The sequence below is a fragment of the Hyla sarda genome, chromosome 6 (genome assembly GCF_029499605.1).
Source record: "Hyla sarda isolate aHylSar1 chromosome 6, aHylSar1.hap1, whole genome shotgun sequence".
Lineage (NCBI taxonomy): Eukaryota > Metazoa > Chordata > Amphibia > Anura > Hylidae > Hyla > Hyla sarda.
In genome coordinates, this window is record NC_079194.1 from 82,247,734 (window position 1) to 82,268,207 (window position 20,474).

Genomic DNA, 20,474 nt, shown 5'->3' on the forward strand with positions numbered 1-20,474 from the left:
CCGGGTCTCTGCAATTTAAAGGGCCACTGCGCCACTGATTGGCGCAGCTGGCTTAATTAGTGTGTTCACCTGTGCACTCCCTATTTATACCTCACTTCCCCTGCACTCCCTCGCCGGATCTTGTTGCCATTGTGCCAGTGAAAGCGTTTCCTTGTGTGTTCCTAGCCTGTGTTCCAGACCTCCTGCCGTTGCCCCTGACTACGATCCTTGCTGCCTGCCCCGACCTTCTGCTACGTCCGACCTTGCTCTTGTCTACTCCCTTGTACCGCGCCTATCTTCAGCAGTCAGAGAGGTTGAGCCGTTGCTGGTGGATACGACCTGGTTGCTACCGCCGCTGCAAGACCATCCCGCTTTGCGGCGGGCTCTGGTGAACACCAGTAGTAACTTAGAACCGGTCCACTAGCACGGTCCACGCCAATCCCTCTCTGGCACAGAGGATCCACCTCCAGCCAGCCGAATCATGACAGTAACTATGTACTACATGGTCATAGTAAGTCCTCTGAAGTGGAATCACTTTCTGATGTTTTTTTATGATTCCCATAAGGTCTTATAGGACCTTAGGATAGGTGTTGCTAAATAGGACAACCTCTTTAACTATATCATTACATATACATTTTATACAAATAGCCAGTTTTTTTGTCCCCTTGGAGCGATCCACTGTGACTCCAAAGTACCTGCAGAGTAAACAGAGATTTAACATATTTATGTTAGTAGATGTTTATTATTATTATGGTTATCACAATAATAATAATATTTATAAAAATTGTTTAAGTTCTATAGGGCTTTAACAAGAAAGGGGAAAATTGAAAGTAGATAACTAAGGCCCAATGGATATCTTTGGTGCATATTAAAACTTTACTGTCACTAAAAAAATCTTTTAACATGCCATGCAGACGTCAAAAGTCAAAAATCGGTTGGGGTCTAGGACCCCACTGTACTGTAGATATAGCTGGGTGAAGTGTATGGTCGCATGCTTTACTATCTAGCTTGGTACTCAGTCAGTCATCTTGCAGGTGACAGGCTCCACAGATTGTTATGGGGCCCATCTCCTGCAAGCCCGAGAGTAAAGCGTACAGTCGTGTGCTTCACCAGAGCAGTCCAGTCTTATTGTAACGCCGAGCGCTCCGGGTCCCGCGGCTTCTCTGACCACGAGCGCTGCTGTGTTCGTGCCGGCGGGGACGCGATACACGTGGCGGCTCAGGTCCGCTCGCGGATCGCGCCCCATTCTACTCACCCTCCTCCGGTGTCTGTCTCGTCCCGGCGCACGCGGCCCTGCTCCCTAGGGCGCGCGCGTGCCGGCTTTCTAAGATTTAAAGGGCCAGCGCACCGCTAATTGGTACCTGGCTCAATCTGTTCAATCACTTCCCCACACTATATTAACCCACTTCCCCTTCCTGTCCCTGCCGGATCTTGTTGCCTTGTGCCCTGAGAAAGTGATAGTCTGTTCCCTAGCCTGTGTACCCAGACCTTCTGCTGTTGCCCCTGACTACGAACCTTGCTGCCTGCCCTGAACACCTGCTATGTCTGACCTCGCCTTTGTCTAGTCCTTGTGTACCGCGCCAGTCTCAGCTGTCAGAGAGGTCGAGTCGCTACTGGGGAACACGACCTGTTAGTTACCGCCGCAGCAAGTCCATCCCGCTTTGCGGCGGGCTCTAGTGAATACCAGTAACTGCTTAGAACCGATTCCCCAGTACGACCCGCGTCATCGCCTCTCTGGCACAGAGGATCCACCTCCAGTGTCCTCATCAGCCGCTAGTCCGGACCCTGACAATAGATCCGGCCATGCATCCCGCTAAGGTGCCTCTGCCAAGCCTCGCTGACCTCACCTCCGTGGTTGCCCAGCAGTCCCAGCAGATTGCCCAACAAGGACAACAGCTATCTCAGTTGACCGCCATGATTCAACAGCTTCTGCCTCCACAGCCTCAACCACCTCCTCCGCCAGCTCCAGCATCTCCTCCTCTCCGAGCTGCCGCTACCTCTGCCAGAGTCCGCCTGTCTCTCCCGGATAAGTTTGAAGGGGACTTTAAGAAGTGCCAGGGAGTCCTGACCCAATGTTTCCTGCACCTGGAGATGTTGTCAGACCAATTCCCCACAGAACGGTCTAAGATGGCGTTCGTGGTCAGTTTACTTTCTGGGAAGGCCTTGGCCTGGGCCACGCTGCTCTGGGACCGCAACGATCCTGCCACTGCCTCCGTCCTGTCCTTCTTTTCTGAAGTCCGCAGTGTCTTTGAGGAACCTGCCTGTGCCTCATCCGCGGAAACTGCCTTGCTGAACCTTGTCCAAGGAGACTCAACAGTGGGTGAATATGCTATACAATTCCGTACTTTGGCCTCTGAGTTGGCCTAGAACAATGAGGCTCTCTGCGCGACCTTTAAAAAAGGTTTATCCAGCCACATAAGGATTGTCTGGCCGCACGAGAGATACCCTCCACTCTGACTGAACTAATCCAGTTGGCTACCCGCATTGATATACGCTACATTGAAAGACGTCAGGAGCTCCGCCAGGAGAAAGATCTTGTTCGCACCAGGCGATACCCAGGCCTGGCTCCTCTCTTCCAGCATCCTTTGCAGCCTGTTACTGTGCCTCCCGCTGAGGAGGCCATGCAAGTGGACCGGTCTCGCCTGACCCAGCAAGAGAGGACTCGCCGGAGGAACGAGAACTTATGCTTATACTGTGCGAGCTCTGAACATTTCCTAAAGGACTGTCCCCTTCGTCCTCAGCGTCAGGGAAACGCTCGCACCTAGTGAACGTGGGAGAGGCGTCACTGGGTGTAAATTCTTCCTCTCCACGCCTGACTATTCCAGTGCGGATTTCTCCAGCCGCTAAAGTCTCCTTCTCTGCGGAGGCTTTCTTGGACTCTGGTTCAGCAGGAAACTTCATTAAAGCCTCCTTCATCAACCGGTTTAACATCCCTGTTATCCGTCTTGTTAAACCTTTCTTCATTTCTTCGGTTAACGGAGAGAAACTGAATTTCACCGTGTGCTACCGCAAAGAAGCCGTGCACATGACTGTGGGGGTTCTCCACAAAGAAACTATTGAATTTTTTGTTCTTCCAAACTGTACCTCTGACATGCTTCTAGGCTTACCCTGGCTCCAACGTCACTCTCCTACCCTCGACTGGACCACTGGGGACATTAAATCCTGAGGCTCTTCCTGCCACACACGCTGCCTAAGGTCGGTACCTACTAGCCAAGTCTCCATCGCTTCTCCATTGCTCGGCCTTCCTAAGGCCCATCAGGACTTTTCTGATGTCTTTTGCAAGAAACATGCAGAGGCCTTACCACCTCATAGGCCCTACGATTGTCCTATTGACTTGCTCCCTGGTACCACACCGCCCCGTGGCAGGATTTACCCTCTTTCCTCCCCAGAGACTAAAGCCATGACGGAGTACATTCAAGAGAATCTCAAAAAGTTTCATCAGGAAGTCTTCTTCTCCTGCCGGAGCAGGATCTTCTTTGTTTCCAAGAAGGACGGGTCACTACGCCCTTGTATTGACTACCGCGGCCTCAATAAAATCACTGTTAAGAACCGCTACCCTCTGCCTCTCATCTCGGAACTCTTTGACCGGCTGCGCGGAGCAAAGATTTTTACTAAGCTTGACCTCAGGGGCGCATATAACCTCTTCAGAATTCATGAAAAACCGCTTTTAACACCAGAGATGGTCGCTCGTCATGCCATTTGGTCTTTGCAACACCCCTGCAGTCTTCCAAGACTTTGTCAATGAAATCTTCTGGGACTTATTGTATACCTGCGTAGTGGTCTATCTTGATGACATACTAATCTTCTCCTCCAACCTAGAGGAACACCGCCTCCATGTTTGTCAAGTGCTCCAGCTCCTCCGTGTTAACCGTCTCCACGCCAAAATTGAAAAATGCCTCTTTGAACGCAGCTGTCTTCCTTTTCTGGGATACCTGGTCTCAGGACAAGGCCTTCAAATGGACCCCAAAAAGCTCTCTGCGGTCTTGGATTGGCCACGCCCCTCGGTACTTCGCTCTATCCAGCTCTTCCTCGGATTTGTGAATTACTACCGTCAGTTCATCCCCCATTTCTCCACTATCGTGGCTCCTATTGTGGCACTGACAAAGAAAGATGTGAATCCGAGATCCTGGCCTCCCCAAGCAGAAGAAGCTTTTACTCGCCTTAAGGCCGCCTTCCTCTCCGCCCCAGTCTTGACTAGGCCAGATCCCCTGAAGCCATTCTTCCTTGAGGTAGATGCCTCTTCGGTAGGAGCCGGAGCTGTTCTTCTTCAAAAAAACCCTAAGGGAAAAAATGTCACTCTTGTTTTTTTCTCTAAAACTTTTTCTCCTCCTGAAAGGAACTACGCCATTGGAGACCATGAATTGCTGGCCGTTAAGTTGGCACTAGACGAGTGGAGACATCTCCTGGAAGGATCCCTTCACCCTATCACCATCTACACTGACCACAAAAATCTGTCCTACCTACAGTCCGCCCAGTGCTTAAACCCTCGCCAGGCCAGGTGGTCGTTGTTCTTTGCCCGCTTCAATTTCCAGATCCATTTCCGTCCTGCAGACAAGAATGTCAGGGCAGATGCCCTATCTCGTTCCACCGATGCCACGGAAGCTGAAGCCTCTCCCCAACACATCATTCCCCCTGAGTGTCTGATCTCTGCTGCTCCTGCTTCTCTGGTACCAGTTCCTCCAGGAAAAACTTTTGTCCCCCCATGTCTTTGCCTCCGGACTCTTAAATGGGGTCATTCCTCTAACTTGGCGGGTCACGTTGGAATCAAGAAATCCATTCAGTTAATTGCCAGACACTACTGGTGGCCTGCCTTTGAAAAAGATGTGACTGACTTCGTATGCTCCTGTACTGTCTGTGCACGTGACAAGACTCCTCCTCACCAGAGGCCTGCGGGTCTTCTACTTCCTCTGCCGGTGCCCGAACAACCTTGGTCACACATAGCGATGGACTTCGTCACTGACCTTCCTGTATCCCATGGCAACACTGTCATTTGGGTGGTCATTGATCGATTCTCCAAAATGGCCCATTTTGTTCCGCTTCCTGGTCTCCCTTCGGCGCCACAGTTGGTGAAGCAATTCTTTTTGCACATTTTTCGTCTCCACGACCTGCCTACGCATATCGTCTCTGATAGAGGCGTTCAATTCATCTCGAAATTCTGGAGAGCACTCTGCACCCAATTGAAGAATAAATTGAATTTTTCCTCGGCCTACCACCCGCAGTCCAATGGTCAAATGGAGAGAGTGAACCAGATCCTTGGTGACTACCTGCAACATTTTGTCTCCTCCCGCCAAGATGATTGGGTCGACCTGTTACCCTGGGCTGAATTCTCGTACAATTTCAAAAACTCTGAATCTTCCGCCAAGTCCCCATTTCAAAAACTCTGAATCTTCTGCCAAGTCCCCATTCTTTGTGGTGTACGGCCGTCACCCGCTTCCCTCCTCCCCATTCCCACTTCATCTGGAGTTCCTGCCGTGGATGAATTGACCAGGGACTTTTCTTCGATTTGGAAAGAGACTCAAAAGTCGTTCTCACTAGCCTCCTCTCGAATGAAGAAACATGCGGATAAGAAGAGAAGAATTCCTCCTGTCTTTACCCCTGGTGACAAAGTTTGGCTCTCTGCCAAATATATTCGGTTTCGTGTCCCTAGCTACAAGCTGGGTCCACGTTACCTCGGGCCATTTAAAGTCAAAAGTCAAATCAACTCTGTCTCCTACAAGCTCCATCTTCCTCCTTCTCTTCGTATTCCTAACTCCTTTCATGTTTCCCTTCTCAAACCTCTTATTCTTAACTGCTTTTCCCCCAAGGTCACCATTCCTGCTCCTGTCACTGGGTCCTCTGACGTCTTCTCGGTAACAGAAATCCTCGCCTCCAAGGTTGTCAGAGGTAAAAAAAAAAATTCTTGTTGACTGCGAGAATTGTGGCCCCGAGGAGAGGTCTTGGGAGCCCGAGGACAATATCCTCGACAAGGAGCTCATCCATAGGTTACTGTGCTCCAAAAAGAGGGGGAGACCTAAGGGGGGGGGGGGGGTACGGTAACGTCGAGCGCTCCGGATCCCGCGGCTTCCCCGGAGCGCTCGCGGCGTTCTGTTAACAGCAGCGCTCCGGTCTCTATCTCTGACCGCGAGCGCTGCTGTGTTCGTGCCGGCGGGGACGCGATCCGTGTGGCGGCTCAGGTCCGCTCGCGGATCGCGCCCCGTTCTACTTACCCTCCTCTGGTGTCTGTCTCGTCCCGGTGCACGCGCGCCAGCTTTCTAACATTTTAAGGGCCAGCGCACCGCTAATTGGTACCTGGCCCAATCTGTTCAATCACTTCCCCACACTATATTAACCCACTTCCCCTTCCTGTCCCTGCCGGATCTTGTTGCCTTGTGCCCTGAGAAAGCGTTATAGTCTGTTCCCTAGCCTGTGTACCCAGACCTTCTGCTGTTGCCCCTGACTACGAACCTTGCTGCCTGCCCTGACCACCTGCTACGTCTGACCTCGCCTTTGTCTAGTCCTTGTGTACCGCGCCAGTCTCAGCTGTCAGAGAGTTTGAGTCGCTACTGGGGACCACGACCTGTTAGTTACCGCCGCAGCAAGTCCATCCCGCTTTGCGGCTGGCTCTGGTGAACACCAGTAACTGCTTAGAACCGATTCCCCAGTACGACCCGCGTCATCACCTCTCTGGCACAGAGGATCCACCTCCAGTGTCCTCATCAGCCGCTAGTCCGGACCCTGACACTTATCACTGAGACTCTAACTGATCCAAAATTTGTCATGTTTGCCAGGGGGAGGAAGAGGTCAGTGGGAAGAGATGAGCCCATTCGGAAAAATCGCAGGGGGTCCCAGCGGTCAGAACCCCTGCAATCAGACACCTATTCCCTATTCTGTGTATAGGATACATTTTATTAGCTGGATAACCCTTATTATATTATGAACTCTGAAAATGAGATACATAAAAAAGCACAATTAAAGTTTTTAAGATCTTCATTTAGATTAAACAGTTTTAATCCTGAGGAGGACAATGACCATGATTAAGAATCTCATATATCATTGTACAGGAATGAGCAACTATTGTTTAAAATATGGCAACTTCTCTGAGAGAATCTTGGCCTCGGCCTTGAGTCCTGAGTCCTAATTTCAAAGTCGATGTTAATTTTAGCTCAGAACAAAATAACATTCTTGTAGGATTAAAGTCGGCAAGAAGACGCAAGGTTCTGTAATGATTGAGCACCCTATTTTATCCAGCTGAGGAAAAGAGTTCTCTAAGGAGTTTAGGTAATATAAATTAAAAATCTGTAACAAATTCAGCATTCGCGTAGAACATCATAAGTGAAGTCATAGATTAACCTCTGTGGTTTGTGAAGAATGTTAAAATGTGTATTCTCTAAGGCTAGACATGTCAGATAGCTACAGGTGTTTGATATGAAAGGTTTTAGTTGTGGGGGCAATGGCCATGGACAATCCTTGACTTGATATACTCATTTTACTAGAGGAGTTCATGAAAGGTAATTCTAGTCATGTAGTTGGCAACGTCAGAAGATAATCAGAATTTAGTACTTTTACTGTCAGAGAATATCAGTAAAAATGAAAGGGCTTATCACAGAGGTCACCATAAGTCCCATTCAATAAACAATACTCAATTTTCCGATTGGCGAAAATGGATATTTATTATAACAAAACATTGCTGCTTCTAGTATATTTTAAAACAATGAAATTCCAAAACAATAAAATATATAAGATGGACTGCATGGGCGATCCATTGATGGGGAATGTGTAATGCATTATTTTCCCTGTGGTGGCGCTGCAGGAAAACTGAATTCTTACTGCCAAGTTAGCCCAAAGAGTACACATTTTCTTGATCAGTTTATTGTCAGAGGCAGTTCCAATACAAAGAGAAGACAGTTCCAATACAAAGAATTTGCCTAAAATATACACCTCCTTTGAAAAGGTAACATCAGATAGGTTTCACCTTTTAGAGATTCATTAGAGACTTTGTTAAGATTCATTCTCTGTCATTTTCTTAACTTGAGCTTTTATCTCCTATCTCTTCAGATTCAGGTTTTTCAGATTTTTATTAATCGTTGTTGGGTTGACAAGGTAGCTGAACCTGAGCTAGTAAAATGATGACATAAAGTTTTGTTTAGATCTCTGTTCCACTTCGCAAAATGTCTGATCTTATGGATCATTTTCTAGAATATAAAGGCTTTATGTATTATTTTTAAAGTTGTTTTTTATTTTCCGAACAATGACATGCAATCCAGAGCCACGCTAAATGGGAATGCATTTACTTGGCATCTCATATGTTACACCATAGAGGGGAAAATGACTCATGGCACCAGATCAGATGACAATCCAGCAGAGTGGCACTCCATTGTGGTTGTGCTGGATTGAAAAATGTTGTATGCAGAGTTTGTTATTTATTTTTGTTTTTTTGTATGGCACCGCCATAGAGCAGGGCCACTATGTAATAGCAAAAAGAAAACCAGCTCACCTCCTGATGTGCCTGTGCAGGGATCCGCACATGACTCGGTGTGTCCTGAACAGGGGAGTTAAAGGAAACCGATCCAGCACAAGCAATTAATACAGCTTTTATTTCATGAAGTCAGAAATTAATAGTACACTTGTTTCCAGTCACATGCATGTGCTCGAAACAAGTGTGGTGTTGATGTATGACTTCATGAAATAAAAGCTGTATTAATTGGCCGTGCGTGATCGGTTGCATTTTATCTTCACAGAAGGGCCACTATGCCAGATCTTCAGACATACATGAACCTATACCAGGGGTACTCTGGTGGAAAACACATGTTTTCAAATAAACTGTTATAAAAAGTTATACAGATTTGTAAATTACTTCTACATAAAAATCTTAACCCTTCCAGTACTTCGGTACTGCAGTATGCTCCACAGGAAGTTGTGTAGTTCTTTCCAATCTGACCACAGTGCTCTCTGCTGACACCTCTGCCTGTGTCAGGAATTGTTTAGCGTAGAACTACACAACTACACAATTTTTAAATAGAAATCATTTACAAATCTGAAGAACTTTAGCTGGTAACTTTTAACTGGTAGCAGTTGATTTGAAAAAAAATAATTCCCCCCTGGAGTACACCTTTAACCCCTTAAGGACCCATGACATATGCATACGTCATCACACCCTGGGTCTTAAGGACCCATGACGTATGCATACGTCATGGTCTTTTTCTGGTCTCCGCCGCTCACCCGGCAGAGATCGGAAGCGGATCCCTGCTGAAATCCTTCAGCAGGGATCCAGTGCAAACGCCGAGGGGGGCCATGTAGGCCCCCCATGTCGGCGATCATCGCAAATCGCAAGGGAAATCGCCCTTGCGATCTGCGGCGATACCGGGCTGATCGGGTCTCTGGGACCTGACCGCCCGGTAAGTTTGCATGATCCCGGCTGTCACAGACAGCCAGGACCATGCTAAAGTATAGGAGCGAGCCTGCCACCATCTACTATCCCCTGCAATCTGTCGGTTAGTTAAACGACCAATCGCGGGGGGGGGGGGGGGGGGCGGTTACTTCCTCCCGCCCTGCCCGGCCCCTGGAAGTCCGGAGAGGACGGGAGGAAGACCGGAGGATGCGGCGGGGGATGGGGGAGTGCTGGGGCCCGACCCCGGTACTTACCTCGTCCCTGAAGACCCGGATCCCGGCGAAGAAGACGGCGGCAGCGGCAGGTGAGTGGATCTTCAGCCGCAGTCGGGCCCTTTACAGCAATGCACGTCGCCGTAAAGCGACATGCATTGCTGTATTGGGACCCTGTATACTACAACTCCCAGCATGCCCAGACAGCCCTTGGCATCTGAGCATGCTGGGAGTTGCAGTTTTGCAACATCTGGAGGTCCGCAGTTTTGGGACCACTGAGACCTTCCAGATGTTGCAAAACTACACATCCTCAGCATGCCCTTACTGTCCAGGCATGCTGGGAGTTGTAGTTCTGTAACATCTGGCTCAAAAAATGTTGCCGAACTACTACTTCCAGCATGCCTGAGAATGTTTATGGGAGTAGTGGTTTTGCAATAACTGGAGGCACACTGGTTGGGAAACATTGTCTGTTTCCTAACTCAGTGTTTCCCAAACCGTGTGCCTCCAGCTGCTGCAAAACTATAACTACCAGCATGCCCTGATAGACTGTGCATGCTGGAGGTCCCCCCCTGTGAATGTACAGGGTACATTCACATGGGCAGGGGCTTACAGTGAGTATCAGGCTGCAAGTTTGCGATGCAGCAAATTTTGCGCGGCAGCTCAAACTCGCAGCGGGAAACTCGCTGTAATCCCCCGCCCGTGTGACTGTACCCTAAAAACACTAAACTTAATAAAATAAAAAGTAAAAAACACTACATATATACATACCCCTACACAGCCCCCCTCCCCTCCCCAATAAAAATGAAAAACGTCTGGTACGCCACTGTTTTCAAAATGGAGCCTACAGCTGTTGCAAAACAACAACTCCCAGTATTGCCGGACAGCCGTTGACTGTCCAAGCATGCAAGGAGTTTGGCAAAAGCTGGAGGCACCCTGTTTGGGAATCACTGGCGTAGAATACCCCTATGTCCACCCCTATGCAAATCCCTTATTCAGGCCTCAAATGCACATGGCGCTCTCACTTTGGAGCCCTGTTGTATTTCAAGGCAACAGTTTATGGCCACATATGGGGTATCGCCGTACTCGGGAGAAATTGCCTTACAAATTTTGGGGGGCTTTTTCTCCCTTCACCCCTTATGAAAAGGTGAAGTTGGGTCTACACCAGCATGTTAGTGTAAAAAAATAAATTTTTTACACTAACATGCTGGTGTTGCCCTATACTTTTAATTTTGACAAGAGTTAAAAGGGAAAAAAGCCCCCCAAAATTTGTAATGCAATTTCTCCCGACTACGGAGACACCCCATATGTGGGCGCAAAGTGCTCTGGGGGCGCACAATAAGGCCCAGAAGGGAGAGTGTGCCATGTACATTTGATGTGATTTGCACAGGGGTGGCTGATTGTTACAGCGGTTTTGACAAACGCAAAAAAACCAAAACCCCACATGTGACCCCATTTCGGAAACTACACCCCTCACGGAATGTAATGAGGGGTGCAGTGAGAATTTACCCCCCACTGGTGTCTGACAGATCTTTGGACCAGTGGGCTGTGCAAATTAAACATTTTGTACAGCCCACTGTTCCAAAGATCTGACAGACACCAGTGGGGGGTAAATGCTCACTGTACCCCTTGTTACGTTCCCTAAAGGGTCTAGTTTCCAAAATGGTATGCCATGTGGGGGTTATTTTGCTGTTCTGGCACCATAGGGGCTTCCTAAATGCAACATGCCCCCCGAGCAAAATTTGCTCTCAAAAAGCCAAATATGACTCCTTCTCTTCTGAGCATTGTAGTTCGCCCGTAGTGCACTTCAGGTCAACTTATGGGGTACCTCCATACTCAGAAGAGATGGGGGTATTTTCTGCTATTAACCCTTGCAAAAATGTGAAATTTGGGGGGAAACACACATTTTATTGACATTAAAAATTTTTTTTTTACATATGCAAAAGTCGTGAAACACCTGTGGGCTCACTTTATTCCTTGTTACATTCCTCAAGGGGTCTAGCTTCCTAAATGGTATGCCATGTGGTTTTTTTTTCCTGTTCTGGACCCATAGGGGCTTCCTAAATGCAACATGCCCCCCAAAAACCATTTCAGAAAAAAGTACTCCAAAATCCCCTTGTCGCTCCTTCCCTTCTGAGCCCTCTACTGTGCCTGCCGAACACTTTACATAGACATATGAGGTATGTGCTTACTCGAGAGAAATCGGGCTACAAATAGAAGTATACATTTTCTCCTTTTACCCCTTGTAAAAATTCAAAAATTGGGTCTACAAGAACATGCGAGTGTAAAAAATGAAGATTGTGAATTTTCTCCTTCACTTTGCTGCTATTCCTGTGAAACACCTTAAGGGTTAAAATGCTGACTGAATTAAATTTTGAATACTTTGGGGGGTGCAGTTTTTATAATGGGGTCATTTGTGGGGTATTTATAAGATGAAGACCCTTCAAATCCACTTCAAACCTGAATTGGTCCCTGAAAAATTGTGATTTAGGAAATTTTGTGAAATTGGAAAATTGCTGCTGAACTTTGAAGCCCTCTGGTGTCTTCCAAAAGTAAAAACACATCAATTTTATGATGCAAACATAAAGTAGACATATTGTAAATGTGAATAAATTTTTTTTTTGGAATATCCATTTTCCATACAAGCAGAGAGCTTTAAAGTTAGAAAAATGCAAAATTTTCAAATTTTTCATCAAATTTGGGGATTTTTCACCAAGAAAGGATGCAAGTTACCAAAAACTTTTAACCACTATGTTAAATTAGAATATGTCACGAAAAAAAAAATCTCGGAATCAGAATGATAACTAAAAGCATTCCAGAGTTTTTAATGTTTGAAGTGACAGTGGTCAGATGTGCAAAAAATGGCCGGGTCCTAAGGTGTAAAATAGCTGGGTCCTTAAGCGGTTAAGGTTTGATAACCTCATTTTAATTTTCTCTGGGCATTTTAGCTGATACATAAAATAAACAAGCAAATAGAAAAGGATTGCAGTAACACATGTTTTGCTATACATATGTTTATTCCCTTTGTGTGTATTGGAACTAAACAAAAAAGGGAGTAAAAAAAGCAAATTGGACATAATGTCACACCAAACTCCAAAAATGGGTTGGACAAAATTATTGGCACCCTTAACTTAATATTTGGTTGCACACTCTTTGGAAAAAAATTACTGAAATCAGTCACTTCCTATAATCATCAATAAGCTTCTTATACCTCTCAGCCAGAATGTTGGACCACTCTTCCTTTGCAAACGGCTCAAGGTCTCTCTTATTGGAAGGGCAACTTTTCCCAACAGCAATTTTAAGATCTCTCAACAGGTGTTCAATGGGATTTAGATCTGGACTCATTGCTGGCCACTTCAGAACTCTCCAGCACTAGGCTCTGACACTGGGCACTGACACTGGGCTGTACATTGCGACCCAAAATCTGTTGGTAATCCTCAGATTTCATGATGCCTTGCACACATTCAAGGCACCCAGTGCCAGAGGCAGCAAAACAACCCCAAAACATAATTGAAACTCAATCATATTTCACAGTAGGTACTGTGTTCTTTTCTTTGTAGGCCTCATTCCGTTTTCGCTAAACAGTAGAATGGTGTGCTCTACCAAAGCGCTCTATCTTGGTCTCATCTGTCCACAAGATGTTTTGCCAGAAGGATTTTGGCTTACTCAATTTCATTTTGGAAAAATGTAGTCTTGCTTTTTTATGTCTGTGTCAGCAGTGGGGTCCTCCTGGGTCTCCTGCCATAGTGTTTCAATTTATTTAAATGTCGAGGGATAGTTCACGCTGACACTGATGCTCCCTGAGCCTGCAGGACAGCTTGAGCATCTTTGGAACTTATTTGGGGCTGCTTATCCACCATCCAGACTATCCTGCATGGACACTTTTCATCTATTTTTCTCTTCCGTCCACGCCAAGGGAGATTAGCTACAGTACCATGGGTTGCAAACTTCTTGATAATGTTGCGCACTGTGGACAAAGGCAAATCTAGATCTCTGGAAATGGACTTGTAACCTTGAAATTGTTGATATTTTTCCACAATTTTTGTTCTCAAGTCCGCAGATAGTTCTCTTCTCCTCTTTCTGTTGTCCATGTTTAGTGTGGCACACACAGACACTCAATGCAAAGACTAAGTGAACTTCTCTCCTTTATATCTGCTTTCAGGTGTAATTGTTATATTGCCCACCCCTTTTACTTGCCCCAGGTGAGTTTAAAGGAGCATCACATGCTTGAAACAATCTTATTTTTCCACAATTTTGTCAACAATGCCAACAATTTTGTCCAGTCCGTTTTTGGAGTTTGGTATGACATTATGTCCAATTTGCTTTTTTTCTTCCCTTTTTGGTTTAGTTCCAATACACACAAAATAAATAAATAAATAAATAAATAACTAAAGTAAACATTTAAATTCATGGAAACATTTAATGTGGTAACACAGTGTTACAATTGGGTCAACTTAACTCTAAATGATTTGATAACTGAGATGTAGTTGAATGCTATTCTACCATTTGCTGCTTTAAAGGGGTACTCCGCCCCTAGACATCTTATCCCCTATCCAAGGATAGAGGATAAGGTGTCTGATCGCGGGGGACCCTGGTGATCTCTCTTGCAGCCCCAAGTCATCTGCAGCATGGAGCCGAAGTTTGCTCTGTGCCTGATGACTCACGATACAGGTGCCGGCGGTTCGTGATGTCACGCCCTGCCCCTTTAATGCAAGTCTATGGACCCGCTCCATAGACTTGCATTAATGGGGCGGGGCATGACATCATGAAACTACCATTTCACCATTGGTATAATGTTTATCAATGACTGGAAGCTTAGAAAAATTTCTGCCCCGATGATCACAATTATACTGCAGATATCTCCAGTTCTGAGATCCCCCAGAAACATAGGAACACATGCCGGTAAATCATTGTAGTCAGTGTCACTTCTATAACATTTCCTAATATCAATTACTATTTTTACTTACACCGCTCCTTTAAATGTAACCTCTGAGCATGAATAGCCTTTCATGTCTTAAAATGTATCAATTTTGAGCATGAACATTCTGCGGTGGGAATAGGATTATACCCGATTTTATTGATGTGCTGTAGATAAATAGTAATTATACATGCACATAACAATAACATAGCCCAAGATCTTCTGTAGAGTGATTTAGAGGTCAACTTTGTTCACTGGGAATAAAAAATCAAACAACTACAATGTTTTCATCCATGAATAATTTTTAGGCTGTCCATTCTAGTTGGGGGAATATTTAAATGTTTTTTTTTTTTTGCAGTGTTTATGAAGCAAAAGGTTCAGTATTTAAAAGGCTACAAAGATGGGTCAACAACAGACTTCCTTTTCTGGCACAGGCTGGAGACATTATCCATGATAAAAGAGTTTTTGATTAATATAAAGTTATATGCCAAAACTACACATGCCACGTATGATCTCAATTAGAAGGAAATCAGGATTTTCCAAGGCTGTGCTCCAGAATCATTAAGTAATTTCTTTTTATTTCTGTTTAACTTTACTCCTTCCCGAGAAAAGAATGTTTTAAGAAAACTATTACCAATTGCGCATCCCATGACAACTACGAGTCCTGCTGGTGAAAAATAGTTTGGGTCATAACAATGAATTATTGGCAGCTTGTCATAATGGGAGCGCAGAAGAGTTCTGTGCTATGGAAGTGATGCAAAATACTTATCAGTGTGAGGTCACACAGAAGAGGTGCCAGCTGCCAAAGCAAACTTCTCGGAGTAAGAAATAAGTGTATCAACGCTCAACCATTATAATAAACCTAAAATCAATAATGGAAGAAGTGCCTAAAGCTTAGGAATAATATTACCTTTCTAGGAAAATAATCACTTCTCACAATGCCTTTTGGCGTAGAAGCAATATAATAACCACGCCATACCTACCCACACTAGTGAAATTTTATTCAGGATACAAAGTCCCATTGATGGGAAGGGAAACTGTGCTTCCCAAAAGAAATACAGCCACTCCTCTATCAAATACCTAGATTTAACTGAAATTAAGCAATAAATATGGCGGCTCTGCATTACAACATCACCAGGGTCATAATAATAAAACCTTTAGGAAAACTTCAAGATATCAACTTCTAAAACATTCAAGAAATGGAATGGTTAATAATATTGTTTTTACTTTGATTTCCTGGTGTCTTTGCATTCTATGCATTACATGCGGAGTCTGCAGAAAGAATGGAGAGGTTTATTCTTTCTGCGGACACGTAAATCAGAATTTCCGTGCCAGAAATTCCGCCATAAGTACAGTGCAGCAGAATCCCGTTGAATCTCCAAAATTCAAACGCGTGGACACAGCCTTACTGCTTTGTAGGGTATCCAATAAAATTATACCCATTGGCTAATTTATTATAGCAGTGTGCAAAACTACAACTCTCATCATGTCCTAACACCCTTCAGCAGTCAGGGGATAATAGCTGTAGTAGTTTTGCAACAGCTGCAGAGCCACTGGTTGGAAAATAGTGAGTTATGAGGTGTCTCCTAAATGTCCTCATTTAAAGGAGTTCTAGAGAAGCTGCAGGCTGTCAGGTCATGATGGATATTGTGGTTTTACAACAGCTTGAGAGCCACAGGTTGGGGAACATTACTATAAAGCTTAAAGGTGCGATATCATAGGAGATCCTATTAGGGTATATAGGGTGGATTTGAAGTGTTGCAGACAGTTTGAGACAGAATTTCCAAGCTCAGACATTCCACTGCAGCAGATTCCTATTAAATTCAGTGGGATTCTGCTGCACTGTGCACACGGCGGAATTTCTGTGGCAGAAACACATTTCTGCCACGGAAATCCCGATATCAGCATCAACAGAAACAATGAACATGAAACATGAAAATGAATTACTATCTATGAACACAGTATATTTCTGAGTGGTCCTAGCGTCGACATTACATATAAATTTGCGGAATGTCTGCCCGTGTTTTCTGGATGGACATTCCACAAATTTTCTGCTGTGTGAACAAAGCCTAAATATCTGGGGAATCTTCATACTATCTGCCACAGTTTTGCTGCATTTATGACACATTGAAGCGACCCCTCCTTCAAATGGAGTGCAAAACTCTATTCTTCAAAATTCTGGACCACACATTTTATGAATTGGCACTACTTTCACTCAATAATAATATTATAATTTTTATTATGATATATTATTATTCTTTTCATCCAGCAGTATCTAGCTGCTCTTTTCCATCTGTGGTGTTGCATATGTGGATCCCAGTGTCACCAATTCCACATGGGTTTTGTTCTGCTCATTTTGTTTTTACCCTCTGATGTACCCCTCCTAAAAACATTGTGAGGAGGGAAATGCATTGGAGTTCGCTATTTCCATATTTTTGTGCAATATTTTTTGTTGTATTACTATGGTCTTGTATTCAAAAAAGAGAATGCCAGGGTGAAGATGATACTGTTAATGGGTGAGATTAGGATGTATCTAGAGCCTGTTCATTCTATATATCATGTGCCATCCTTCATGTTTGCGTGTATAGTGTGTTTATTTTTTTGGTTTTAAATGGGAAAAGTGGGTCAGTTAAATTTTTCTTAGGGCTCTTTTAATTTTTTAATATTTTTAAAACTTTTTCTTCTTACACTTTTTAATCTACACTAGGGGACTTTAATAAGCAATCTTTCGATTTTTTTACATAGGTCAATGTAATCTTTATGTGATTGGCTCTTTGCTGGTACAGCCTGCCAAAGGCAGACTGTATCACCAGATAAGTAACAGCAGGCACCGAGGCCTAGCAGATGCCTCGGGCTGCCGTGACAATCAATTGGCATCCCATGATTAAATTGCAGGGTGCTGATCAGTCCCACTATCCCACCAATGATGCGTTGAAATAATGTTAAATGACTGGCTTCAAAATTATCTCCGTTTTCGGTTATTACAGGTGGTGATATTTACGGATAGCAGCCAGCACTCAGTTGGTTATGGAGCCAAGCCAGCGCCATACTTCCTTACCTGACCCATGCCATAACTGTACGTCATGGGTCAGGAAGAGGTTAATCATGACTTTTTTTTTTCTAGCTACAATAGTTTAAATAGTTTAAAATTGTTATATGCAATTTAATAGATCAAATGCACAAATAAATATTCAGCAACATCAAATGAATTTGGAAAAGTTAAATACCATTCATTTAGACCAGTTCTGTGTCTGATGGTTCTGTCAGAGCAAATAATATCAACATTAGCGTTAATGTTCTACATACTGTTTTAGTAGGTAAAATTAAATCAAATTGATCTTCTGGGAAAACCTCTCCGAAGGAACGTTAGAAAAGAAAAACTATTTAGCACCTTTGGAGTATACAAACACTCCTTTAAAAGTCACACACCATAAAAACCTTAGGAACAAATTATTTTTTGATATGGCTGAACTAAACCTTCGAGATGAAAAACATGTGTAGACTGAGTCGTTCTGAGAGCTTGATGTCTAACGGTAAGAGACTCCTGTCCCGAGGAGACCTTTCTACTCATTAAAATAATGGATCCCCTACTGAAGGCATTTCCATTTTTAAATGGACCGCAATTAAACTGAATATTTATTAATAAAAGTGTCAGGTGTTTGAGCCAAGCTGTAAATGAGGTTTGGGTGCCATATCTCTCATGGAGGAAGCTTTTTGGTCTGAACATCAATATAAACAAGTGGACTTAATTCCATCTGCTTTTAGCAATCTGTTGTCCCTTTTAAGTACATTTTCCCCGTTTGTCTTTTGGACACAGTTTGGAGGAAATGTCAGACCGGGTGATTGATGGTAGAAGACTGGATGCGGTGACTTCAGGCTTTCATAAAACAGCTGCTAGTAGAAAGTCCTTAGCAGGAGCTGGGATAGGGTCGAATTTTCCATTTCTTCAACTTGGTAAAGAATTATATTTTAACGGATGAGGATATAAGAAGATGGGCGAAATATAAAGGGTCATTTAACTGGTTCTTAAAGAAAAATTAATATATGATATAATAATATATATGAGAAACTGATTTTTACTAATGCCAGAAGGAGACAATGTTTAATAAATACATTGCCAATAAAAAGTATATATTTGTGACTTAGACCATTTTTAATATTTTATAGTTACAATATAATTCAGAGTAATGGATGATTTTATTTATTTATTTAATTTGTCAGCCCTATTTGGTTTCATTATATTCTACAGTTATGGCAGTAAATGTTGGCACCCTTGAAATTTTTTTAAGAAAATGAAGTATTTCCTACAGAAAAGGATTGTAGTAATACATGTTTTGCTATACTTATGTTTATTCCCTTTGTGTATATTGGAACTAAACCAAAAAAGGAGTACATAAAGCAAATTGGACATAATTTCACACCAAACTGGGCTGGACAAAATTATTGGCACCCCTAACTTAATATTTGGTTGCGCACCCTTTAGAAAAAATAACCAGTCACTTCCTATAACCATCAATAAGCTTCTTACACCTCTCAGCTAGAATGTTGGACCACTCTTCCTTTGCAAACGGCTCCAGGTCTCTCTTATTGGAAGGCACCTTTTCCCAACAGCAATTTTAAAATCTCTCCACAGGTGTTCAATGGGATTTATATTTCAAATATGTTTATTGGGTTTTCCAGAATTTATAAAACAATTACAATAAGTAACAAAAAAAAGGTAACAATAAACAGGAATTTAGAAACAATGAAAAGGATGGTATAAATCAAGAAAATGACACAGATATCTCCATTACATCCGCTATTTCACAGCCTTGGAATACTAGTTATTGCAAATAATTGTAAGTCCAATCCGACTATTCTGTAATTGTATATATAAAAGTTTCATATCTTTATATTGTTGCTACTGACTTTGAGATTTGTATAAAGCAAAATTTAGGAATCATAATCCAGAGTCTTCCCCCCCTCCTCTCCATGTGGAAGAACTCTCCAGCGCTTTGTTGCCATCCATTTCTGGGTGCTTTTTGATATGTTTGGGGTCATTGTCCTGCTGGAAGACCCATCTCGGACGCAAACACAGCTTTCTGACACTGGGCTGTACAGTGTGACCCAAAATCATTTGGTAATCCTCAGATTTCATGATGCCTTTCACACATTCAAGGCACCAGTGCCAGAGGCAGCAAAACAAACCCATAAACTCATTGTACTTCCACCATATTTCACTGTAGGTACTGTGTTCTTTTCTTTGTAGGCATCATTCTGTTTTTGGTAAAAAGTAGAATGATGTGCTTTACCAAAAAGCTCTATCTTGGTCTCATCTGTCCACAAGACGTTTTCCCAGAAGGATTTTGGCTTACTCATGTTCATTTTGGCAAAATGTAGTCTTGCTTTTTTATGTCTCTGTGTCAGCAGTGGGGTCCTCCTGGGTCTCCTGCCATAGCGTTTAATTTCATTTAAATGTCGACGGAGAGTTCGCTCTGACACTGATGCTCCCTGAGCCTGCAGGACAGCTTGAATATCTTTGGAACTTGTTTGGGGCTGCTTATCCACCATCCAGACTGACCTACATTGACACCTTTGATCAATTTTTCTCTTCCGTCCTAGCCAAGGGAGATTAGCTACAGTGCCATTGGTTGCAAACTTCTTGATGTTGCGCACTGTGGACCAAGGCAAATCTAGATCTCTGGAAATGGACTTGTAACCTTTGGTGTGACATTATGTCCAATTTGCTTCCCCCCCCCCCATTTTTTGGTATAGTTCCAATACACACAAAGGGAATAAACATGTGTATAGCAAAACATGTGTTACTGCAATCCTTTTCTGTGAGAATTACTTCATTTTCTTGAAAAATTTCAGGGGTGCCAACATTTACGGCCATGACTGTATGTGAATTGTCATTTCTTTTTGTAATTTATTTTTTCTGAATTAGAGCTGGATTATAGTATAACTCCTACCGATACAAGGGCATGATAACTGTCACGATGCCGGCTGGCAGGTAGTGGAT